This window comes from Netta rufina (assembly GCF_964035555.1).
Source record: "Netta rufina genome assembly, chromosome: 18".
Taxonomy (NCBI): Eukaryota; Metazoa; Chordata; class Aves; order Anseriformes; family Anatidae; genus Netta; species Netta rufina.
In genome coordinates, this window is record NC_140142.1 from 11,210,728 (window position 1) to 11,235,049 (window position 24,322).

General features: G+C 48.6%; 1 pseudogene across 1 annotated transcript; it reads left to right on the plus strand.

Annotated features, from left to right (window-relative positions):
• The first annotated feature begins 385 nt into the window (after positions 1-385).
• LOC311216475 (olfactory receptor 14C36-like) lies at positions 386-16,059 on the plus strand (annotated as a pseudogene). The gene is made up of 2 exons: positions 386-634; positions 15,339-16,059. The product of its transcript is annotated as an olfactory receptor 14C36-like (transcript).
• The last annotated feature ends 8,263 nt before the right edge of the window (positions 16,060-24,322 follow it).

Below are 24,322 nucleotides of genomic sequence, written 5' to 3' on the forward strand. Positions count from 1 at the left end.
AAGGCTTCCCTGCATGCCCATCAGCCTTTTTCTCTGTCAACTGTTTGGGGATTTTTAGTATTCTTTCTTATTTATAAAGCTGTTAGTGGCTCTCCTACTCTCTTTGTCAGGGGTGCAGGTGGGTGTAAGGTTGTGTTCTGACATGGACTGCTGGGCCCTGCCCTGAGGGTGTCTTCTTGGGAACAAGTTGCCCAAGCTTCATTTTAAACTGTCAGGCACACTGTCATCCAGTTGGGAGAGTTGGAGAAGGAGCTGACACATTCCTCATTCAGCTCAGGGAAAAGTAATTTCTGTGAGAGGAGGACTGGGTTTTGCTCAGAGATGTCTACTTAATTTGTCACTTTTTTATTCTCCTAGAGCAGGTCTGCAAATCCTGAGGCATTAAATGTCGAACAGCACCTTCCCCACAGAGTTCCTCCTCCTGCCATTTGCAGACACACGCGAGCTGCAGCTCCTGCACTTCGGGCTCTTCCTGGGCATCTACCTGGCTGCCCTCCTGGGCAACGGCCTCATCCTCACAGCCATAGCCTGCAACCGCCACCTCCACACCCCCATGTACTTCTTCCTTCTCAACCTCGCCCTCCTCGACCTGGGCTCCATCTCCACCACTGTTCCCAAAGCCATGGCCAATTCTGTGTGGGACACAACAACCATTACCTATGCAGGCTGTGCTATTCAGGTCTTTATGTTTGTTGCTTTTGTCACAGGAGAGTTTTTTCTTCTCACCTTCATGGCCTATGACCGCTACATTGCCATCTGCAAACCCCTGCACTACGGGACAATAATGGACAGCAGAACTTGTGTCAACATGACAGCAGCTACCTGGGTGTCGTGGTTTAACCCGACCGGCAGCTAAACACCACGCAGCCGTTCGCTCACCCTCCCCCCTCCCTCTCTGGGACGGGGGAGAGAAATGGAAAGTGAAGCCCGTGAGTTGAGATAAAGACAGTTTAATAAGACAGGAAAAAAAAAATAACAAAAATAATAATAACAATAATAATAATGATGATACAATGGGGATAATACGAAAGTAATAATAGTATGTACAAACAAGTGATGCACAATGCAATTGCTCACCACCCGCTGACCGATGCCCAGCCTAACCCCGAGCAGTCCGGCCCCCTCCCCCCGGCTAGCCACCCCTATATATTGTTTAGCATGACGTCAGATGGTATGGAATACCCCTTTGGCTAGTTTGGGTCACCTGTCCTGGGTCTGTCCCCTCCCAGCTCTTACTGCACCCCCCAGCCTGCCCGTTGGCAGGACAGAGCAAAGGCTGAGATGTCCTTGGCTTAGTATAAGCACTGCTCTGCAACAATTAAAGCATCGGGGTGTTATCAGCACTCTTCTCATTTTAAGCCAAAACACAGCATTCCACCAGCTACTAGGAAGAAAATTAATTCTGTGCTAACTGAAACCAGGACACTGGGGCAGTGCTTTTCTTTATTCTCTGCTGCACACTGCCAATACATTTTCACTGCCCCTCTGCCAGGGAAATGCCCTGGACCAGTTCTTCTGTGAAATTCCCCAGATCCTCAAGCTCTCCTGTTCAGATGCTTACATCAAAGAGGCTAAACTTATTGTGGTTAGTGCTTGTTTATTATTTGTTTGTTTCATTTCCATTGTGCTGTCTTATGCGCAGATCTTCAGAGCAGTGCTGAGTATCCCTTCACAGCAGGGCCGACACAAAGCCTTTTCCACATGCCTCCCTCATTTGGTTGTGGTTTCCCTGTTCATCAGCACTGCTATATTTTCCTACCTGAAACCACTCAGTATGTCTTCCTCATCCCTGAATCTTTTTCTGGCAGTTCTGTACTCAGTGGTGCCTGCAGCAGTGAACCCCTTCATCTACAGCATGAGGAACCAGGAGCTGAAGGATGCAGTGTGGAAACTGATGACTGAGTATTTTTTTGCTAAGACAAGCCATAGACTGCCTGTCTTCTTCTGTATCTCACTCATAATTTAACACAATACAATATGAAGAAATTTGATTGTTCATCCCCTTCCATTTCATTATCTACCTTTCTCCTATGATTTCAGCCTCTGGTTAAATGAGGATCCAGGATCTCTGAGTCTTTAAATAAAGGAATAGATTCTGAAGTGTCTTGCTTGCCTGGGATCCTTTCTTGGAGACCCGTGTGAAAGCTGCACTGGCACTTGACTGTGTGCAGAGATGAAAGGAAAAAGAGTTCTGGCACAGCAGCACTGTGTCAGGTTGTTCCAGGGTTTGGTCTTTCCTGAGATACTCTCTTTAACCTTCAACATTCTCCTTCAGAGATCTCGTGTTGCTGTGAGGACTGATTGCTCTTGTCACTTGCTCACTGTGCTGCTGTGGGGCAGTCCTGTGTCCACAGGTAGGGCAGGCCAGGGGCACTTCTCTAACACAGCTGGCTCCGTACCAGCATCTCCAGCATAAAAGGGGATCTGCTGAGGGCAGTGCCTGAAGGATCAGCACTTCTCCCAGACCTGCTCTCATGGATATTGCAAAGGGACGGACTCAAAGGAGGCTCCTTGCTTTGTTTATTTCTCTTCTATGAGTCTCTGACTCTGAAGAAGGCCAGCTATCTGTGTGCACCCTCCATGGTCAAAGAACCATTTGTGTGGCAGACAGTCAGTGGCAGTGCCTCCCACCAGCTGGCTCTGCCTTCCCAGCCTGACCAGCATGGCCCTGCAGAGTGCCCCCATGGCCCCGCACACCACAGTCCCCTCGCTCTGCAGAGCAGCACCGCCAGGTGGGGGGCTGTGGGCAGCATCGGCAGGAGCTGCAGGAATGGCTGCTCAGGCCAGCCCAGACATGCTGGGCTGGGGCAAGGCTGTGTGGGACATGGGGTGTCCCAGGAGCAGAGCAGGGCGCTGAGTGTGTGCAGTGTTGCTGCCTGAGGAGCCCCAGGGCCAGCAGTGTGGTGCTGTGCTGTGCTGGGGAGTGGGGCTGGGCTGGGGGTCTGCAGGATGCCTGTGGGAGGGGAATCTCCTGCAGATGGCAACAGCAGAGACACTGTCACTGACCTCCACTCCTCCATTTGATGCACAGGGAGGTGTGGAGAGCTAGGGAGGGGCTGGGCTGGGTTGGCCTCCTACAAGAGTCAGGGAGGACCAGCAGAGCAGGGGCTTGTCTGGGCCCTTCTTCTCTGGACACCCTGGGAGATCCTGCCCCAGGACAATGGTCCCAGAGCTGCCCCTCACAACCACCACTCCCAGCACTGGGCTCTCCTCCCACCTCACAGAGTTTATTGTTCCTCCAGCTATTGACACTAAATGACTACATCAGGAGTCCATGTTTGCCTTGTCCATCTGAGACTGCCCATGGTGTGCGTGTGGTGAGATGAACCTGAGTGAGCCCAAGTGCCATCAGCTCTTTCCGAAGGGTTTCATCATGTGCAATGGGACAGACAGAGTCTCAAGGTCACTTCTCTTTAGAGCTGTGGTCCCCTAGTAAACCAGCTAACTAAAGCAATGGTAGTCATTATAACTTTCACACTAACTCCTTCTCTGAAGAGTTCTCAACATTTTCCTAAAATATATATTCAGTTCTTCATTCACTTTTCCACACAGAGATAGCCATTCCCTTCAGGATTCCCTGCAGGAACTAGAGGCAGCATGACTTTCGATGTGGGGAAGACCTTCTGAAGCATGAGCTGGTAGGCAGGCCTACCAGATCATGAACAAACTTGAGGGATTGTTCAGGGCATCCCCTGCACCCACTGCTCCTTTGGGGGGGGGGGGGTGGGGAAGAGGAGAGGGGCTGGGAAGAGGCCTCCTGAGCACAACAGCTCCTTGTAGCCCTGTGGATGCTGGCTGTGATGTCAGTTCTGTCCCATACCTGTCTGGCCAACAGCAGGGAGGCAGAGACTTTGAGGTCATAAAGGCCATCAAAAAGCTGCCTCCAACAGGGTGACGCATTTGGGGAGGTCAGGGGAAATCTGGAAGAATAAAGGTGGGAGAGTTGGGGGAGAGAAAATTAGCTTGGCTAACAGAAAGGAAAGATTTTGAAGAAGTGACTATTGTTCAGGTAAGGCTGATGGTTCTGCTATACTCATTGGGAAAATATTCAGGTTATGCCTTGGTAATATTTCTAACCAGGAACATTAAAGCCTAGTGTTACCCTAATTACTATTCTTCACCATGGAAGGAATCCACTGCTCTAATCCCCAAATTCAAATCCTACCTTTATCAAAGAGTCCCAAGCACATCACCCACTACCATTAGTGTTAACCAATAGATTACCCTCATCCCTAGCCCTTAATCGCTAGCATTAAATTGCCATCCTTAACACCAACCCTTGTCCTGTAACAAAGCACATAATGTAACCCTAACCAGAGATCTAGCTCATACCCTAAACACTGACTGTCTACCCAAAGCACTACACCGAAGCCTCCCTCTAAGACACTGCTCAACCCCTAACCTAGAAGATAAGATCTAATTCCTAAACCCTGACCTGAGCAACTAAAACCTCAAATCCCTCATTCCTGCACTCTTATCACAAAACTGAAGCGGTTTCACCCCATGAGGCTAAGAATGGCTTGAGAGGTCCTGCAGCGATTGCTTGGTCTTGGAGGAGGTGACATGGATCTGCTCAGGTCATAGGGCTCAAAGAGGAGATGGATGGGGATTTTCTGCTGAGGTCAGCTGTGCCTCAGGATCTCAGGAGGCAGCAGGAGGCCCATGGCTCTGCAGGTGGGTGTCAGGGCACTTCTGACTGAGGCCATGATGTGCCACCTTCAGAAACATGGCTGGTGTATACTTGTATCATTGTGGCTGTCATATGTAACAGAGGAGGCACTGACATGAAACTAGTGTAAATATTTATTTCAAGGTCAGTCCTACCCTAGTACCTAACAGAGCTTGCACACAGGTGTCTGCTGTACATCAGAGAAGCTGAAAGCCCATCAGGAGGTGCATGGACTTGGAGGATGACGGCGACCTTGCTTTCATTTCTTAGGTGCTGGGCCTCAAGGAGGGTGCTGGGTTTGGATGTTCTTATAGAGTGTCGATTGTGCCTTAGAAACTCTGACTGCAGCAGGAAGCAATCGGTTTTGGTGGGTACTGTGAGGCCACTTCTGCCTCTGGAGCTGAGAGGCCAGCAGCAGGAGCACAGCTGGGCAAGGCACTTGGAGGTCCCATATTTCTGAAGTAGCTACCAGGTCAACCCTTATCTCCTGGCTCCAAATGGGCTTTTAGGCTCACATCTCCCAGTGTCTCTCACAAGCCAGCAGAAGGCACCTGTCCGGCATGGTGCTTGTGTGATGCCCTCTGCCCAAGTACCTGAAAGGCCCATGCAGAAACTGCCTTGGCTGTGGGTTGTCAAATGTCTTGTGCCTAAGTACATGACTGGGGTGCAGCAGGCATGCAGCTTAGTTGTGTCTATCTGAGGAGCTGAAAGACCATCAGGAAGGCCACATGGCCTGGAAGATCATGGTGAGGTTTCTTGTGTCTGGTCAGCTGACAGGCCCCAGGAAGGCCGATGGGTGTGGATGCCTGTGTGAAGGATGGTTTCTGAGTTGTTGGAACTTTCCTTGGTCATGGGAAAAAGCATCTGAGAAAAAACCTGCCTCAAAGGGAAGCTTTGGGTGGTGGGGTGGGGAAGAGAGGGAAGATAAGGTAGTGGAAGGGATGTGCTATGTCAGAAGTTACCTGAAGGGAATCTGTTATGAGTCCAGGGATTTGTTTTTTAGGACACAATTGGAGCAGGTACAGACATCAATGAAGCCACGGAAATGTCAACATGGGAGCAACATGGGAAAGCCAGATGAATGTTTGCATTCAGGGAGGAGGAAGATGAGGATGCCGAAAAATCAACAGTAACTACCCAAAACCTATACAAGCGTGAGCTACAAGATGTGCGAAAAGATTTTGGTCGCTGTATAGGTGAGCAGCTTGTCACCTGGCTGCTCTGATGCTGGGACACTGGAGCCAATTGTGTGGAATTAGACAGCAGGGAAGCCAGACAACTGGGATCCCTTGCTAGAGACACAGGCATTAACAAAGCAATTGCAGATGGAGCACAATCTCACAGCCTCTGGAGGCGTCTCCTCTCAGCTGTGAGGGAAAGGTATCCCTTCAAGGAAGAACTTTTATGTCTACCAGGCAAGTGGACCACTGTGGAGAAGGGAATCCAGTACCTGAGGGAATTAGCCGTAAGGGAAGTGATTTATGAGGATTCAGACCTCAGACAAACATCCAAAGATCCAGATGAAGTCAGGTGTACATGACCCATGTGGCGGAAGTTTGTACAGAGTGCACCATCATCATATGCCAGTTCATTGGCAATAATGGCCTGGAAAGATGATGAGGAACCCACAGCGGACGAAGTAGCTAAACAACTTCGGCAGTATGAAGGAAGTCTCTCCTCTTCCTTACAGGCCTGCGTCTCAGCTGTGGAGAAACTTTCTGAAGAGTTCCACCAACTCAAAGAGAATCTGTTTCCCTGAAGGGAAACAGGGACAGGTGTGGGACAGCATAGGAAAGACAGTGGTGGAGATGGACAGTGGGCACAGGCAAGGCTAGACCTTGCAAATTCCATACTGCTCTGTGCTGGTGCAGCCTCACCTCAAGTACTGTGTGCAGTTTTTGCACCACAGTACAAAAAGGACATTAAACTGTTGGAGAGCGTCCAGAGGAGGGTGACAAAGATGGTGAAGGGCCTAGAGGGAAGACATATGAGGAGCAGCTGAGGTCACTGGGCCTGTTCAGCCTGGAGAGGAGGAGGCTGAGGGGGTACCTCATTGCTGTCTACACCTTCCTCACGAGGGGGAGTGGAGAGGCAGGTGACCTATTATCTGTAAACACCAGTGATGGGACCCGCAGGAATGGTGTTAAGCTGAGGCAGGGGAAGTTTAGGCTAGACATCAGAAAGAGGTTCTTCACCGAGAGGGTGGTTGCACACTGGAACAGGCTCCACAGTGAAGTAGTCACTGCACCAAGCCTGTCTGAATTTAAGAAGAGATTGTACTGTGTACTTACTCACATGGTCTAAACTGTTGGTTAGACCTGTGCAGTGCCAGGAGCGGGACTTGATGATCCTTATGGGTCCCTTCCAACTCGGGATATTCTATGATTCTATGAAATAAAGCCAAGTTCTTGTCCCCTTGGCTACGGCAGGTTTCTCTGCCACCAAGGTCCTGGAGGAGATGCTGTACTGTGAGAAAACAATACAACTGGATCCTTATTTCCTCTTTGCACCTCCTGAAGGAGGCCAGGAGGCGTCACACCAATGTGTGTTACTTGGCACTGCATACCCCGCAACCCACTGCCCAAGGAAGTGACCGGAGCAACACGTGAGGGACAGGACCTCTCTGCCCAGGGCTGGCAGGAGGCCTTGGCCTTTCTGCCTGATGAAACAAAGCCAGCATTTTCTCAGGCTCAGAGCCACCTGCACAGGGCCTTGGCCTACCTGTAATGATGGCCTCCATTTGCCTGCTCTAAGGTGTCCATGGGGCTTTTTCAGAAATGGCCCTTATTGGGACCAATCAGTGCTTTGAAGGACTTTGGGGTTTGGCTTCTGACTTTGGCTTTCTGAGAGATCTCATCAGTCTGCTCTAAGGTGCTGAAGCTGATAAACTTGTAAGCAACTATACCTTGGGCTTATTAAGACACAGAAAGGCCTAAGAGTCTCTTAAGGAGGTCTGGAGAGGTAGAAGTTTGACACTGTACAGACAATCTTGACCATCAACTCCCAATCTTGCACCATTTCTCTCATTGATCTCCTAGGACTTGCATTACTTCTCCTGACATCAGACTTCTCCACTGAAGTCTGTCGTTGCATCTTGTAGTTCCCTTGTCCCAAATCCCTCTTACTTTCCTTAGAATGTCCTATAAGATCAAGGAATAAACATAATATATATATTACCATGTTGACCCTATATATATTAGCATATATATATTAACATGTTTTTCTTGTATATTGAACAATATCATGCATCTTTCTTGTAACATATCAAACAATACCCCAAAAACACACAAAAAATATAAACATCACCTTTAATGCATACCTTAATCAAATCAAGTGCTTTCAATCAAATTCCAGGTGTGATTAAATAAAACTTTTACTCCTTTCTCTACCCCATGTCTCAGAGGCTTCCTTACCAAGGTTCTGGTTTGCTCAGTGTCAGATGGCAGCGTCCTTCCTCAGCACAGAGGAGAACTGAAACACAGGGCTGCTTTAGCCCACCAGTGATCACAATTCCAGGACTGTCTGCTTCTCAACTTTCAACAAACACAACCCACACAGATCCTTGCTCGATGAACACTTTGATTGATGAGGATATTTCTCTGGAGTTTCACAGAGAGACAAAATTCTTCTGAAGCCATCAGCTGAGATTTCTTCCAGATGAGAAAGCCAGGTGTGAGACAAGAAGAGGAAAGGAAATTCTCCCAACCCCCACCATGGGCAATAGTCCAGGTGCAACATGGACAACCAAGTTGCCAAAGTACTGAGCTGCTGCAGCCCACTGGGGGCTCCTTGGAAAAGGAATTAGATGTGAAGAGAGGGGTCCAGCTGGAGGAGAGATACCATGCAGATGAGAGCTTGTGAATAAAAATAGATGGGATATCCCAGACATGAGTTTCTGGGGCCATTTCTGATGCCCTTGGTTATCTGAAAATTCTGCATGGATCAGAAAAGCACGATATAGGCCTCTAAGGTGACTGTCCCCCATTTCCATAGCTGCAGGAAGTATAAAAGACAAGGACTGGGACAGATGCTGTGCACTTCTTTCCTGGGTGCTTACAAATGACTGCTCCTCTTCTTTGACCATCTCCACAAGGATGAGGAGGTCATATATCAGGATTGGATGTGAACCCCGTGCACCTACATTTCAGTGTGAGGCTCCCGAGACAGACTGGGATGCATAACTCTTGTCCTTAGCAGCAGAAGAAGCAGCACAAACAACTGTGCCCAGTGTGTCTTCCCTTTCTGCATTTCCATTCAGAACAGAGGTAGCTTTTAAACTAAGAGAGGGTAGTTTTAGACTGGATATTCAGAAGAAATTGATTTCTCTGAGGGTGGTGAGGCACTGTAACAGATTGATCAGAGAAATTGTGGGTGCCCCATCCCTGGAAGTGTTCAAGGCCAGGCTTAATGGGGTTTGAGCAACCTGGTCTGGTGGAAGGTGCCCCTGGCTACGGCAGGGCAGTTGGAACTAGGTGATGTTTAAGGTGCCTTTGAAACCAAATCTTTCTATGTTTTTGTGATCTTATGATTAATGTGACTGACCAGACTTGTTTCCCATCACTGCCTCCCATGATTATTTACCCTCGTTGCAGAGGAAATGGTCCTTGACCAGATCCCCTCAGTGCTTAGCTGCCTGTCAGGTCTAAACCACAACATATTGCTGTTGGTGACCAGGCCAATCTTCAGCTAAAACAATTACAGCCAATGGTTTAATCTGAAGAAGTTTTCCAGATGAAGCCAGTGCACAGATTCCTCTTTGCCAGTCTAGAGGCAAAGAGCAAGGCAGGGCATTTGGAGTCTAAGACCAGCCCAAACCCCAGGCTGAAATGTCGATGCAAACATGGTTGTACTCCCCACTTCTGAGTTTCCCATTTTACTGCCTAAGTGCACCCATTCTGCTCTGGGACAAGTCCTGAGGGGACAATACAGCCCACACAGAAACTACTTCACTGCCTTGAATCCATCATCTCCTTCCCCACCTTTGGATTTAGAGTTGTTCTCTTTTTGCAGTCATCTGTTCTGATCCTTTCTATGTCTAAACACATAGGGAAAGGTGAAGGAGAAAATGTCTGTCTTTGCTGAACAAGTTTCTCTTGTGGTTTTTGTTTTAGTTTTGCTTATTTTCCTGTTAGAGGAGTAGTTTGATTTACAGAAGGGAGTAATTTACTAAAATCATCAGAAACTTGAGTAATGAGTTTAATCTACTTCACTCCTGGTGCCTCTGAGAACTTGTTCTCCCGAGGCTCCCCCAACAGTCAGTGGAGACAAGAGAAAGTGCTCATGGCTGGGTCGTCCCAGCCTAGAACTGTCATGACAAACAAAGGTGAGGAATCTCTTTCAGACTCTCTCTCTCTCTCTCAGAGTTGACAGGATGGGAGTAAGTTAAATTTCTCAACCTGAAGGATGTGACTTCTAGACAACTGAAATATAAACCTACACAGTAGTACTTGGCACTTTGCTTTTTTTAGACATTTATTCTTCATACAACAAGGACTGTCCTTAAACTTTTAAAGATGACAAGATTTTTACACCTCTCAGAAACATAAGGCATTTAGGTGAGGACGTTTGATAGTAAGACAGAAGAGCAACTACAGAAACAACTGCATTTCCACACAGAATGAGGTTAGATGAGATTGTGTGACAGATCCATTTCCACTGATCTGGTGGGACCACAATGAATTTTGGCCTTAATTTACAGTACTAAAAAAGGCAAACTACACTTACTACTGGTATTCCCTCATTCCTAAAGAAGCAAAGGGAGATGATGTAGAAGAAAGCAGGACATTACAAAAGAGGTACTTGAAGTTTTCTCAGTTTGAAATCAAGGGATCCTCAGCTGCTGCTAGTCCAAAAAGGCAAGTACTGAAGAGGAGAGAGAATAACTTTCAATGTACATATTTGAACTGATGGTTTAGCTCCTATGTAATAGAAAGTATTTGTTCAGGACATGAGATTTCCTTTTAAAACATTGTTATGATGGATGTTTGCAATTGTTCTGAGTGAACATGGACTTTCCCAGGAACAGGGTGCAATCGCTAACAACACCTTGTTAGTCTTGTGTTCTTGAGAATCATTTGTGGCTGATGGACAAAGTTGGAAAGAAGACAAGAAATTCTCAGAGGATTCTGCCTGATATGTAAAACAGAAAAGTCAGTCTCTATTGTATAGGAAGCCGTCAAGAAGAAAATAGAGAAGGAAGGAGATAGCCTTCTGTCTAGGCCATGAAATTATTGGACTTGTATATTTGCCATGTTCCTGCCCCAGCAGGATGAATGGAAATTGGGCATGAGAGTAGGCAATGGAACTGTCGTTACTGAATTCATCCTTAAAGGCTTCTCAGGGCTTGATCAGAAGCTACAGTTATTTCTCTGCCTGGTCCTTCTACTCATGTACCTGACAACAGTGATGGGGAATGCAGCCATTATTTTCCTGGTGTGTATGGATAACCGCTTGCAAACCCCCATATCACAGAATCACAGAATTTTCTAGGTTGGAAGAGACCTCAAGGTCATCGAGTCCAACCTCTGACCTAACGCTAACAGTCCCCACTAAACCATATCCCTAAGCTCTACATCTAAACGTTTTTTGAAGACTTCCAGGGATGGTGACTCCACCACTTCCCTGGGCAGCCTGTTCCAGTGCCTCACAACCCTTTCAGTGAAGAAGTTCTTCCTAACATCTAACCTAAAACTCCCCTGGCTCAACTTAAGCCCATTCCCCCTCGTCCTGTCACCAGGCACGTGGGAGAACAGGCCAACCCCCACCTCGCTACAGCCTCCCTTGGGGTACCTAAAAAGAGCGATAAGGTCACCCCTGAGCCTCCTCTTCTCCAGGCTGAACAAGCCCAGCTCCCTCAGCCGCTCCTCATAGGACTTGTTCTCCAGGCCCCTCACCAGCTTCGTCGCCCTTCTCTGCACCCGCTCAAGCACCTCGATGTCCTTCTTGTAGCGAGGGGCCCAAAACTGAACACAGTACTCGAGGTGCGGCCTCACCAGAGCTGAGTACAGGGGGACGATCACCTCCCTAGCCCTGCTGGTCACACTGTTCCTGATACAAGCCAGGATGCCGTTGGCCTTCTTGGCCACCTGAGCACACTGCTGGCTCATATTCAGCCGACTATCCACCATCACTCCCAGGTCCTTCTCTGCCTGGCAGCTTTCCAACCATTCCTCTCCCAGCCTGTAGCTCTGCTTGGGGTTATTGCGCCCCAGGTGCAGGACCCGGCACTTGGCCTTGTTAAACTTCATGCAGTTGACCTCAGCCCATCGGTGCAGCCTATCCAGATCCTCCTGCAGAGCTTTCCTACCCTCAAGCAGATGCAGAAAATGTTGCAGAAAACTCTGCAGAAAACTCCCAGGTGAGCCTTAGCTTACATTGAACAAAACAGTAGCCACCAGCAAAGCAGTCCAATGATATTGCGGGCCGTATGAGCAGTGGAAGTGACGATCTCCCTCTGCAGAGGACGCTTTCTGCCTGAGGCAGTTGCAGCTCACAGATGTGGTGGCACAAGCAGTGATCCACTTCGAGAAGCACTGGGCCTCTGTGTAGAATCTGGGGTCTGGTTTTTGAAAAGCTATGGTGTTATGCTATTGGATATCCCATAAAATTTGTCTGTGTCATAAACAGAGATGATAGGAGGAAACTGCTAGCCATTGCTTCAGAGCAAAGAAGTAAAGGCAGGATCCATACAACCTCACAAGACTTTATTGCTCCCAGATCCATTTAGATATGAAATGTAGGTGTGAAATATGCCAGTACAAACATGCTATTGGAACAGTTTCTCCATTCAAAGTATTGGGAGGAAATGCATTTTTGCATAGAGGGAAAGTGTCATCATCTGCTACTACATCTCCACAGCCTATGAAAGAAGTCACGAGAATGATTTTGTAGACAACCTTCAAAACTGTGAAGATGAAGACTTCTTACACATCAATCACAACAATGTCTTTTCTTATTCCATATTATTCCATATGGTTCCACTTTTGCCTAACATCTTCATGTAGGGGTTGATTCAGTTATCTAAACAGAAAGGGCTACTGCTTCCCAGATGTGCTGTTACTGAACAGCCAACTTTTTGGCCTACATTTGGCATACTTGATTCAGTTGCCCACCCAGAGAGAGACTCTGCCCTCTTGGGGCAGCTGAAGCCCTCCAATAAGACTGGGGAATATGACCTTGCACTTACAGGAACCTTTCTGAAGGACGAAGGTAGTGAAGAAGTGGGGTAGTCCAAGGCATCTCAGATGAGACATCTGATTTCTCTCCTTTGACTAGAAAGAGAAGTCTGGGCAACTGAGTGAAAGTTGTGGCATGTTAGAAAAGATCACGCTCGTCCCTTCTGGCATCAGGGGGAATTTTGCGGGTCTTGGGATCTGCTTTGGAATAAGAAAGATAAACAAATATAATTTCCATAGGTTGAAAGCTTTGAAGTGGACATCAGTAGAGGCAGAATTACCCTCATGCTCTGCAGAGGAATGTCATGTATTTTATATTGAATTATGCCTACCTTTGTTTTAGGTTGTTGGTGTGTGTGTTTTGGCTGGAATAGAGTTAATTTACTTCACAGATGTTCTTATGATGCTATTATTTAGATTTGTGATGGAAAGAGCAGTGATAACACACCAACATTTTGGTTATTACTGAACAGTGCTTACACTTATTCAAGGGGTTTTCTGCTTGTTGAGTTTCCCTGTGGTGTGTCTGGACCTGGCAGGCAGATAAGCACCACAAGAGTTCATTCACCTCCCCACCTCCTGTGAGGAGGATGGGGGAGAGAACTGCAAATACATATATATATGTCTTAGGCCTAGTGAGTTGAGATAAGGAAAATATGTTAAGAAGTGGGGAAGAAAATAAATGACGCAGTTGGTGTAGACAGGAGGATTTCAGTTGCTGTGAAAATGATTTCAGTTGCTGTGAAAACGTTTCCTTCCACCTGCATATCAACCAATGCTTGGAAGAGATGGGATGCAAATGCCTGGCAATTTGTGGGGGTTACCATGAATTAAATTCAAAACAATGATTACCATAAAGACCTCATACTTTGAACTAGGAGAAAAGATAACACTGTAAGTAGGTGCCTCTCTCTAGCTGACAGAAGGACCATCAGTGATTGCATCAGTAAGTTTCAGAGTCAATTCCCCTGGAGGCCCAAGGGAAGATCTCCCTGTGCTGATGAGCTGGGTTGGGCTCCTGGGCCCAATGGGAGCTCCTGGCAAGCGGGCAGCACTGCAGAGAGACAGCTCTGCCCAGGAGCAGCTCCTCTGCACAGCACAGCAGGGCTGGGGGCACTGCCTGCAGAGGACAAGGGCGGCTGAGAAAAGGGAGGGAGATGTTAAAGGCAGTGTGGAGGGGGGACACTGAGAACTCATAGTGGGAGAAATCTTCAGAGCCCTGAACAGGGTAAGTCTGTGGCTGCAGGGTAGTGCAGCTGTTGTTCCTGGTACCATCTCCAGAATTGCTGGCAAATCCCACAGCCTATGGGATCTTTCAGGAAGACTCTCAGTGTTTCTTTGGATAAGAGGAGAATGACAAACTCCAGAGCAGGGATTACCTGCCAAAGCTGTCAGAGGGAAAGGATATGAGGGTTCCTTCTCACAGGGCTGGCTGCAGGCTGTGCAGCCAGGGTGCAGGCAGGGGTGGCCAGGGCTGTGGTGCAGAGCAGGGTCCCTGCTGTGCCCCAGGGGCTATGTGCCAGGGCAGGGCCTCTGCTGCCTGCCATGCTCAGCACTCAGCCTGCCCAGGGAGCTGCCCAGGGTGCTGCGGGGAGAAGCTGTGGGAGGAGGGATCCCCCCATCAGGGTAAGGTCCTGCTGGCCGTCTTTGGGGGAGATTCTTAAAAGGGAAAGACCAACACCTGCTGTACCTGAAGGGAAGGCAGTCTCTGAGGTCTCTGCTTTCAACTTCCTGCTTTGGAGGACAGTCAGGGGGATGATAATGGTGTTGTCAGGATTGTAGAAGGGACTGAACCTCACAGAGCATTACAGTGAAATGGATTTTTAAGTCTTTGAGGAACATCACAATTTCACCCCACAACCTTTAGCTGACAGAAAACACCACTAACACCTTCATTGTTTCTTGTCGGATTGTTGGATGTCCTTCTCAGCACCTGCAAATAGGAAGATTCCTCTGGTCAGTGGGAGCCTGAGATCCATCTCTGCTGCTCTTTACCATATACTGAAAGGCAGTACTGACTCCTGCTGAGCCCAAAGAGGATCTGAATGGTGTCTGTGGCACCCTGAGGCAGAGAAATATAGAGCCCTAGGCAGGAGCAAGTCTTCTCCAGATGAAGATACAGTGAAGATGCAGTCTCAGTGAAGATGTTTTCTGTGAAGTATGGTTTAGGTTTTGCTCAGAAAAGTCTCTCTAACATGTCACTGTCTTTTCCTCCATGGACAGTCAACCATGCCCTGAGGCATCAAATGTCCAACAGCAGCTTCCCCACAGAGTTCCTCCTGTTGGCATTTGCAGACACACGCGAGCTGCAGCTCCTGCACTTTGGGCTCTTCCTGGGCATCTACCTGGCTGCCCTCCTGGGCAATGGCCTCATCCTCACAGCCATAGCTTACGACCACTGCCTCCATACCCCCATGTACTTCTTCCTCCTCAACCTTGCACTCTTTGACCTTGCCTGCATCTCTACGACTGTCCCCAAAGCCATGGCCAATTCCCTCTGGGACACCAAGACCATCTCCTCATCGGGATGTGCTGTCCAAGTCTTTATGTTTGCTGTCTTTATTCCAGCAGAGTTTTCTCTTCTCACCATCATGGCCTATGACCGCTACATTGCCATCTGCAAACCCCTGCATTACGGGACAATAATGACCAGCAGAACTTGTCTCAACATGGCAGCAGCTGCCTCGGGCAGCACTTTTGTCTATGCTGTGCTGCACACTGCCAATACCTTTTCCCTCCCCCTCTGCCAAGGCAATGCCTTGGACCAGTTCTTCTGTGAAATTCCCCAGATCCTCAAGCTCTCCTGCTCAGATGCCACTCTCCGGAAAACTGGTTTTGTTGTTTTTACTGCTTGTTCACTTTTTGTGTGTTTCCTTTTCATTCTTTACTCCTATGTGCAGATTTTCAGGGCTGTGCTGAGGATTGCCTCAGAGCAGGGCCGACACAAAACCTTTTCCACGTGCCTCCCTCACCTGGCTGTAGTCTCCATGTTCATCAGCACTGGCACATTTACTTATCTGAAACCTCCCTCTATGTCATCCCCATCCCTGAATCTTTTGCTATCTTTTGCTGGCAGTTCTGTACTCGGTGGTGCCTCCAGCAGTGAACCCGCTCATCTACAGCATGAGGAACCAGGAGCTCAAGGATGCAGTGTGGAAAGTGATGTCTGAGCATTTTTCACAAGCAATAAAGTGCTTGTCTTCTGCATATCACTGATAATGTAATTCATTACAGACCAAGATATTTTTTTCATTTTGTTTTCCTTTTATTTTTACTTTGATTTACTGATGATAATGCGGTCCAGAAAGAAAGAAGATCATTATTTGTGTTCCATAGACAATGCAGAGCTCTGCAACATCAGGCAATACGAAAGGGGTCCATTAATTATTAGTTACCCAATCGGTGAAATTTCATAGACTGCATTTCGTGAATCAGTCCAAAAAAAAAAAAAAAAAAAAAAAGGTGAACTTTATGATCCTTGTAGGTCCTTTCCAGATCGGGCCAGTCCATAAGTCTCTGATTCTGAAGAAGGCCATCTATCTGTGCGCACCTTCTATGGCCAAAAACCACTTGTGTGGGAGGCAGCCAGAGGCAGTGCCCCCAACCAGCTGGCTCTGCCTTCCCAGCCTGACCAGCACAGCCCTGCAGAGTGCCCCCACAGCCCCAAGCACCACAGCTCCCTTACTCTACAAAGCAGCACTGCCGGCTCGGGGGCTGTGGGCAGCATGGGCAGGGGCTGTAAAAATGGCTGCTCAGGCCAGCGCAGACGTGCTGGGCTGGGGAAAGACTGTGTGGGACATGGGGTGTCCTGGAAGCAGAGCAGGGTGCTGTGTGTGTGCAGTGGTGCTGTCTGAGAAGCCTCAGGGCCAGCAGAGTTTGGGTGTGCTTTGCTGGGGAGCGGGACTGGCCTGGAAGGCTGCAGAATACCTGGGGGAGATAAAAGGGTTGGAAGCAGGAGGGAAAGGAGGGAAGGTTAATTGCAGCATCAGAGACACGACCACTGACCTCCCCTACTTCATTTGCTGCTGTGGGGCCAGCCCAGCCTGGGTTGTTCTGCTGGGCTGGGTTAGGCTGTGAAGAGGTCAGGGAATTTTGGAGCACTGGGGAGGGTCTGGGCTGTGTTGTCCTCCTAGCAGAGACAGGGAGGACCAGCAGAGCAGGGGTTGGTCTGGACCCTTGGGAAACACCCTGGACACCCTGGGAGATCCTGCCCCAGGACAACGGTCCCAGAGCAGCCCCTCACAACCACCATTGCCAGCACTGAGCTCTCGCCCCAGCTCTCACAGGTGGTTTGTTCCTCCAGCTATGGACACCAAATGACTGCATTAGGAGTCCATGTTTGCCTTGTCCATATGAGAGTACACATGGTGTGGGTGTGGTGAGACGAACCTGAATGAGCCCAAGTGCCACAAGCTGTTACCTAAGGGTGCCATCATATCCAGTGGGACAGACAGAGTCTCAGGGTCACTTCCCATTGGAGGTATGGCCCTCTGGAAAACCAGCTGAATAAAGCAATGCTAGTCATCATGACATGCAGTCACAAGTGGTGTCCCTCAGGGGCCAGTCTTGGGCCCAGTGTTTTTCAACATCTTTATCAACGACATAGATGACGGAATCGAGTGCACCCTCAGCAAGTTTGCAGATGACACCAAGCTGAGTGGTGCAGTCAATACAATAGACCGAAGGGATGCCATCCAAAGGGACCTGGACAGGCTGGAGAAGTGGGCTCATAGGAACCTAATGAGGTTCAAGAAGGCCAAGTAAAAGGTGTTGTACTTGGGCTGGGGCAATCCTAGGTATTCATATAGACTGGGAGAAGAAGAAGTTGAGTGCAGTCCTGTGGAGAAGGACATGGGGGTCCTGATGGATGAGAAGATGGACATGAGCCGGCAGTGCGTGCTTGCAGCCCAAAAGGCCAACTATGTCCTGGGCAGCATTAAAAAAAAAGGGGAGTCCAGCAGGGAGAGGGAGGTGATTGTCCTCCACTACTCTGCTCTTGTCAGACCCCACCTGGAATACTGCGTGCAGGCCTGGGGCCCCCAGCACAAGAAGGATGTGGAGCTCTTGGAAGGCGTCCAGAGGAGAGCCACAAAGATGATCAGAGTGCTGGAGTACCTCTCCTATGCAGAAAGTTGAGGGAACTGGGCTTGTTTAGCTTGGAGAAGAGAAAGCTCTGGGGAGACCTCATTGCAGCCTTCCAGTACATAAATGGTGCATATAAACATGAGGGGAAACAACTGTTTACATGTGTTGATAGTGATAGGACAAGGGAGAATCACAGAATCACAGAATTTCTAGGTTGGAAGAGACCTCAAGATCATCGAGTCCAACCTCTGACCTAACGCTAGCAGTCCCCACTAAACCATATCCCTAAGCTCTACATCTAAACGTCTTTTGAAGACTTCCAGGGATGGTGACTCCACCACTTCCCTGGGCAGCCTGTTCCAATGCCTAACAACCCTTTCAGTAAAGAAGTTCTTCCTAACACCTAACCTAAAACTCCCCTGGTGCAACTTTAGCCCATTCCCCCTTGTCCTGTCACCAGGCACATGGGAGAACAGGCCAACCCCCACCTCGCTACAGCCTCCCTTGAGGTACCTATAGAGAGCTATAAGGTCGCCCCTGAGCCTCCTCTTCTCCAGGCTGAACAAGCCCAGCTCCCTCAGCCACTCCTCGTAGGACTTGTTCTCCAGGCCCCTCACCAGCTTCGTCGACCTTCTCTGCACCCGCTCAAGCACCTCGATGTCCTTCTTGTAGCGAGGGGCCCAAAACTGAACACAGTACTCGAGGTGCGGCCTCACCAGAGCTGAGTACAGGGGGACGATCACCTCCCTAGCCCTGCTGGTCACACTGTTCCTGATACAAGCCAGGATGCCGTTGGCCTTCTTGGCCACCTGAGCACACTGCTGGCTCATATTCAGCCGACTATCCACCATCACTCCCAGGTCCTTCTCTGCCTGGCAGCTCTCCAACCATTCCCCTCCCAGCCTGTAGCTCTGCTTGGGGTTATTGCGCCCCAGGTGCAGGACCCGGCACTTGGCCTTGTTAAACTTCATGCAGTTGACCTCAGCCCATTGGTGCAGCCTATCCAGATCCTCCTGCAGAGCTTTCCTACCCTCAAGCAGATCGATACACGCACCTAACTTAGTGTCATCTGCGAACTTACTGAGGGTGCACTCAATGCCCTCATCCAGATCATCGATGAAGATATTAAAGAGGACCGGCCCCAGCACCGAGCCCTGGGGGACACCACTAGTAACTGGCCTCCAACTGGACTTGACTCCATTCACCACGACTCTTTGGGCCCGGCTATCCAGCCAGTTTCTAACCCAACGAAGAGTGTGTGCCAGTCCAAGCCAAGAGCAGCCAGTTTCTTGAGGAGAATGCCGTGGGAGACGGTGTCAAAAGCCTTACTGAAGTCAAGGTAGACCACATCCACAGCCTTTCCCTCATCCACCCAGCGCGTCACTTTGTCATAGGAGGAGATCAGGTTCGTCAAGCAGGATCTGCCTTTCATAAACACATTCTGACTGGGTCTGATCACCTGCTTGCCCTGCAAGTGCTGCGTGATGACTCTCAGGAGGATCTGCTCCATGAGCTTCCCTGGCACTGAGGTCAAACTGACAGGCCTGTAGTTTCCCGGGTCTGCCCTCCGGCCCTTCTTGTAGATGGGCGTCACGTTTGCTAGCTGCCAGTCAACTGGGACCTCCCCCAATCGCCAGGACTGCTGATAAATGATGGATAGTGGCTTGGCCAGCTCCTCTGCCAGTTCTCTCAGTACCCTTGGGTGGATCCCATCCGGCCCCATCGACTTGTGCACATCCAAGTGCCGTAGCAGGTCACCAGCCAGTTCTTCATAGATAGTGAGGGCCACATCCTGCTCCCCATCCCCTTCCACCAGCTCAGGGTACTGGGTATCCAGAGAACAACCGGTATTGCCGCTAAAGACTGAGGCAAAGAAGGCATTGAGCACCTCCGCCTTTTCTTCATCTCTTTTAACTAAGTGATGAGTTTAAGGAATGCCTTAAACTAAGGCAGGGGAGATTTAGGTTAGGAAGTAAGCGAAAGTTTTTCACTCAGAGGGTGGTGAGGCACTGGAACAGGTTGCGCAGGGAGGCTGTGGATGTCCCATCCCTGGAGGCATTCAAGGCCAGGCTGGATGCGGCTCTGGGCAGCGAGCTCTAGTGGTTGCCAACCCTGCCCAGAGCAGCAGTGCTGAACCTAGATGATCTTTAAGGTCCTTTTCAACACATGGCCATTCTATGATTCTATGATGCTATGATTCTATGATTCTATGATTCTATGATTCTATGACTTTCACACCAACTCCTTCTCTGCAGAGTTCTCGACTTTTTTCCTAAACTATATATACAGTTCTTGATTCACTTTTCCACAAAGAGGTGGTCATTTCTTTCAGTATGACCTGGACTTGCTAAAGGCAGCATTGGGAAACGTGAGTCTGGACATGTGGGAGGCCTTCTGAAGCATGAGCTGGTTGGCAGGCAGAGTACCTGAGGGATTGTGCAGGGCATCCCCTGCACCCAGTGCTCCTGGCTGTGAGGGGAAGAGGCCTCCTGAACACAACAGCTCCTTGTAGCCCTGTGGATGCTGGCTGTGAGGTCACTTCTGTCCCAGAACCTGGCTGGCCAACAGCAGGAAGGAAGAGCCTCTGAGGTCATAAAAGGCCATCAGAAAGCTGCCCCCAAAAGGGTGACACATTTAGGGAGGTCAGGGGAAATCTGGGAGAATACAGCTAGGAGATTTGGGGGAGAGAAGATTGGCTTGGCTAATGGAAAGGAAAGATTTTGAAGAAGTGACAATGGTTCAGGTAAGGCTGATGGTTCTGCAATACTCACAGGGAAAATATTAATGTTATGCCCTCGTAACATTTGTAACCAGGAACATTAAAACCTAGTGCTACCCTAATTACTATGCTTCACCATGGAAAGAATCCACTGCTCTAATCCCCAACTTCAAATCCTACCTTTATCTTAAACCCCCAAACACATCACCTATTACCATTAGTCTTAACCAATTGTTCACACTCATCCCTAGCCCTTAATCGCTAGCATTAAATTGCCAGCCTTAACACCAACCCTTGTCCCATAACAAAGCACATAATAAAACCCTAACCAGAGACTGGTGGGGATGAACTGCTCAGGTCAGCTGTGCCTAGGGATCTCTAGAGGCAGCAGGAGGCCCATGGCCATGCAGGTGGGTGTCAGGGCACTTCTGACTGAGGATATCATGTGCCACCTTCAATAACATGGCCAGTGTATACTTTTATCATTTTAGCTGTCATAAGTAACTGAGGAGATGCTGACATGAAGCTAGTGTAAATATTTATTTCAAGGTCAGTCCTGACCTAGTACCTAACAGAGATTGCACACAGGGGTCTTCTGTCCATCAGAGAAGCTGAAAGGCCATTAGGAGGTATATGGCCTTGGAAGATGAAAACGACCTTGCCTTTATCTTGCTAGGTGCCAGGCGTCAAGGAGGGTGCCGGGTTTGGATGTTCTTATAGGGTGTCAATTGTGCCTTAGAAACTCTGACTTCAGCAGGAAGCAATTGGTTTTGGTGGGGACTGTGATCTCACTTCTGCCTCTGGAGCTGAGAGGCCAGCATCAGGAGCATGGCTGGGCAAGGGACTGGGAGGTCCCATCTTTCGGAAGTAGCTGCCAGGTCAACCTTCACCTCAGGACTGCCAGATGGACTTGTAGGCTCACATCTCCCAGCATCTCTCACAGGCCAGCAGAAGGCACCTGGTGCTTCTGTGATGTCCTCTGCCCAAGTACCTGAAAGGCCCATTCAGAAGCAGCCTTGGCAGTGGGTTGTCAAATGTCTTGTGCCTGAGTACATGACTGGAGAGAGACAGTCGTGTGGCTTGGTTGTGTCTATCTGAGGAGCTGAAAGTCCATCAGGAAGGTCACACAGCCTGGAAGATCATGGTGAGGTTCCTTGTGTCTGGTCATCTGACAGGCCCCATGAAAGCTGATGGGTGTGGATGCCTGTGTGAAGGATGCCAGCATTTTCTCAGCCTCAGAGCCACCTGCACAGGGCCTTGGCCTACCTCTGATCATGGCCTCCAATTGCCACCACAGTGCTCTAAGGTGTCCATGGGGCTTTTTCAGAAATGGCCCTCATTGCGACCAATCAATGCTTTGAAGAACTCTGGGGTTTGGCTTCTGACTTTGAATTTCTGAGAGTTTTCATCAGTCTGCTCTCAGGAGCTGAAGTTGATAGACTTAGCATCAACTACACTTTGGGGCTTATTAAGACACAGAAAGGCCTAGAGGTCTCTTAAGGAGGTCTGGACAGGTAGGAGAAGTTTGACTCTGTGGAGACAACCTTGCTCCTCACCTCCCCAGATTGCACCATTTCTCTCATTGATCCCCTAGGACTTGCATCACTTCTCCTGACATCAGACTTCTCCACTCAAGTCTGCAGTTGCATCTTGTAGTTCCCTTGTCCCAAATCCCTCCTACTTTCCTTAGAACATCCTATAACTTAAAGAACTATACATGATACATATATTACTACATTTAGCCTATGTATATTACCATATATATATTACCATGTTTTTCTTGTATATTGAACAATATCATGCATCTTTCTTGTAACATATCAAACAATACCTTCACACACAAAAAATATAAACAGCACCTTTAATGAGTACCTTAATCAAATCAAGTTCCCTCTATCAAAATTCAGGGGTGAATGAATAAAACTTTTACTCCTTTCTCTACCCATGTCTCAGAGGCTTCCTTACCAAGGTTCTGGTTTGCTCAGTGTCAGCTGGCAGCATCCTTCCTCAGCACAGAAGAGAATTGAAACACAGGGCTGCTTTAGCCCAACAATGATCACAATTCCAGGACTGTCTGCTTCTCAACTTCCAGCAAACACAACCCACACTGATCCTTGCTTGATGAACACTTTGATTGATGAGGATATTTCTCTGGAGTTTCACAGAGACAACATTTTTCTGAAGTCTGTAGCTCATAAGCTGAGATTTCTTCCAGACGAGAAAGCCAGGTGTGAGACAAGAAGAGGAAAGGAGATTCTCTTAACCCCCACCATGAGCAATAGCCCAGGTGCAACATGGACAACCAAGTTGCCAAAGTACTGAGGTGATGCAGCCCACTGGGGGCAAAGGAATTAGATGTGAAGGAAGGGATCCAGCTGGAGGAGAGGTACCATGCAGATGAGGGCCTGTGAATAAAAATAGATGAGATAACCCAAACATTGGTTTCTGGGGTCATTTCTGATTCCTTTGGGTATCTGATAATTCTGCATGGATCAGAAAAGCATGACATAGACCTTTAAGGTGACTGTCCCCCGTTTCAGTAGCTGCACAAGGTAGAAAAGACATGGACTGGGACAGATGCTGTGCACTTCTTTCCTGGGTGCTTACAAAAGAGTGTTCCTCTTCCTTGACTATCTCTACCAGAATGAGGAGTTCATGTATCAGGCTTGCACGTGAACCCTGTGCACCTACATTTCAGTGTGAGGCTCCTGAGACAGACTGGGATGCATATCTCTTGTCCTTAGCAGCAGCAGCACAAACAACTGTGCCCAGTGGGTCTCCCTGTCCTGCATTTCCATTCAAGACAGCGGTAGCTTTTAAACTAAAAGAGATTAGTTTTAGAGTGGATATTAAGAAGAAATTGATTTCTCTGAGGGCGGTGAGGTACTGTAACTGGTTGACCAGAGAAGCTGTGGGTGCCCCATTCCTGGAATTCCTCAAGACCAGGTTTAATGGGGTTTGATCAACCTGGTCTGATGCAATGTACCCCTACCTACTGCAGGGCTGTTGAAACTAGGTGATGTTTTAGGTACCTTTGAGACCAAATCTTTCTATGTTTTTGTGATCTTATGATTAATGTGGCTGACCAGACTTGTTTCCCATCACTACCTCCCACGGGTAAAAAATATCCTTGTTGTAGGGGAAAAGGTCCTTGACCAGATCCCCTCAGTGCTTAGCTGCCTGTCAGGTCTAAACCACAACATATTGCTGTTGGTGACTGGGCCAATCTTCAGCTAAAACAATTACAGCCAATGGTTTAATCTGAAGAAGTTTTCCAGATGAAGCCAGTGCACAGATTCCCCTTTGCCAGTCTAGAGGCAAAGACCAAGGCAGGTTATCTGGGGTCTAAGAGCAGCCCAAACCCCAGGCTGAAATGTCCACGTAAACATGGTTGTACTCTCCACTTCTGAGCTTCCCATTTTCCTGCCTAAGTGCACCCATTCTGCCCTGGGACAGGTCCTGAGGGTACAATACAGCCCACTGAGAAACTACTTTTCTGCCTCAAATCCATCATCTCCTCCTCCTCCACCCTTGCATTTTGAGGTGTTCTCTTTTTGTAGTCATCTGCTCTGATCCTTTCTATTTCTAAACACACAGGGAAAGATGAAGGAGAAAATGTCTGTCTTTCTTTCTTGAATAAGTTTTTGTTTGTTTGTTTGTTTGTTTGTTTTCCTG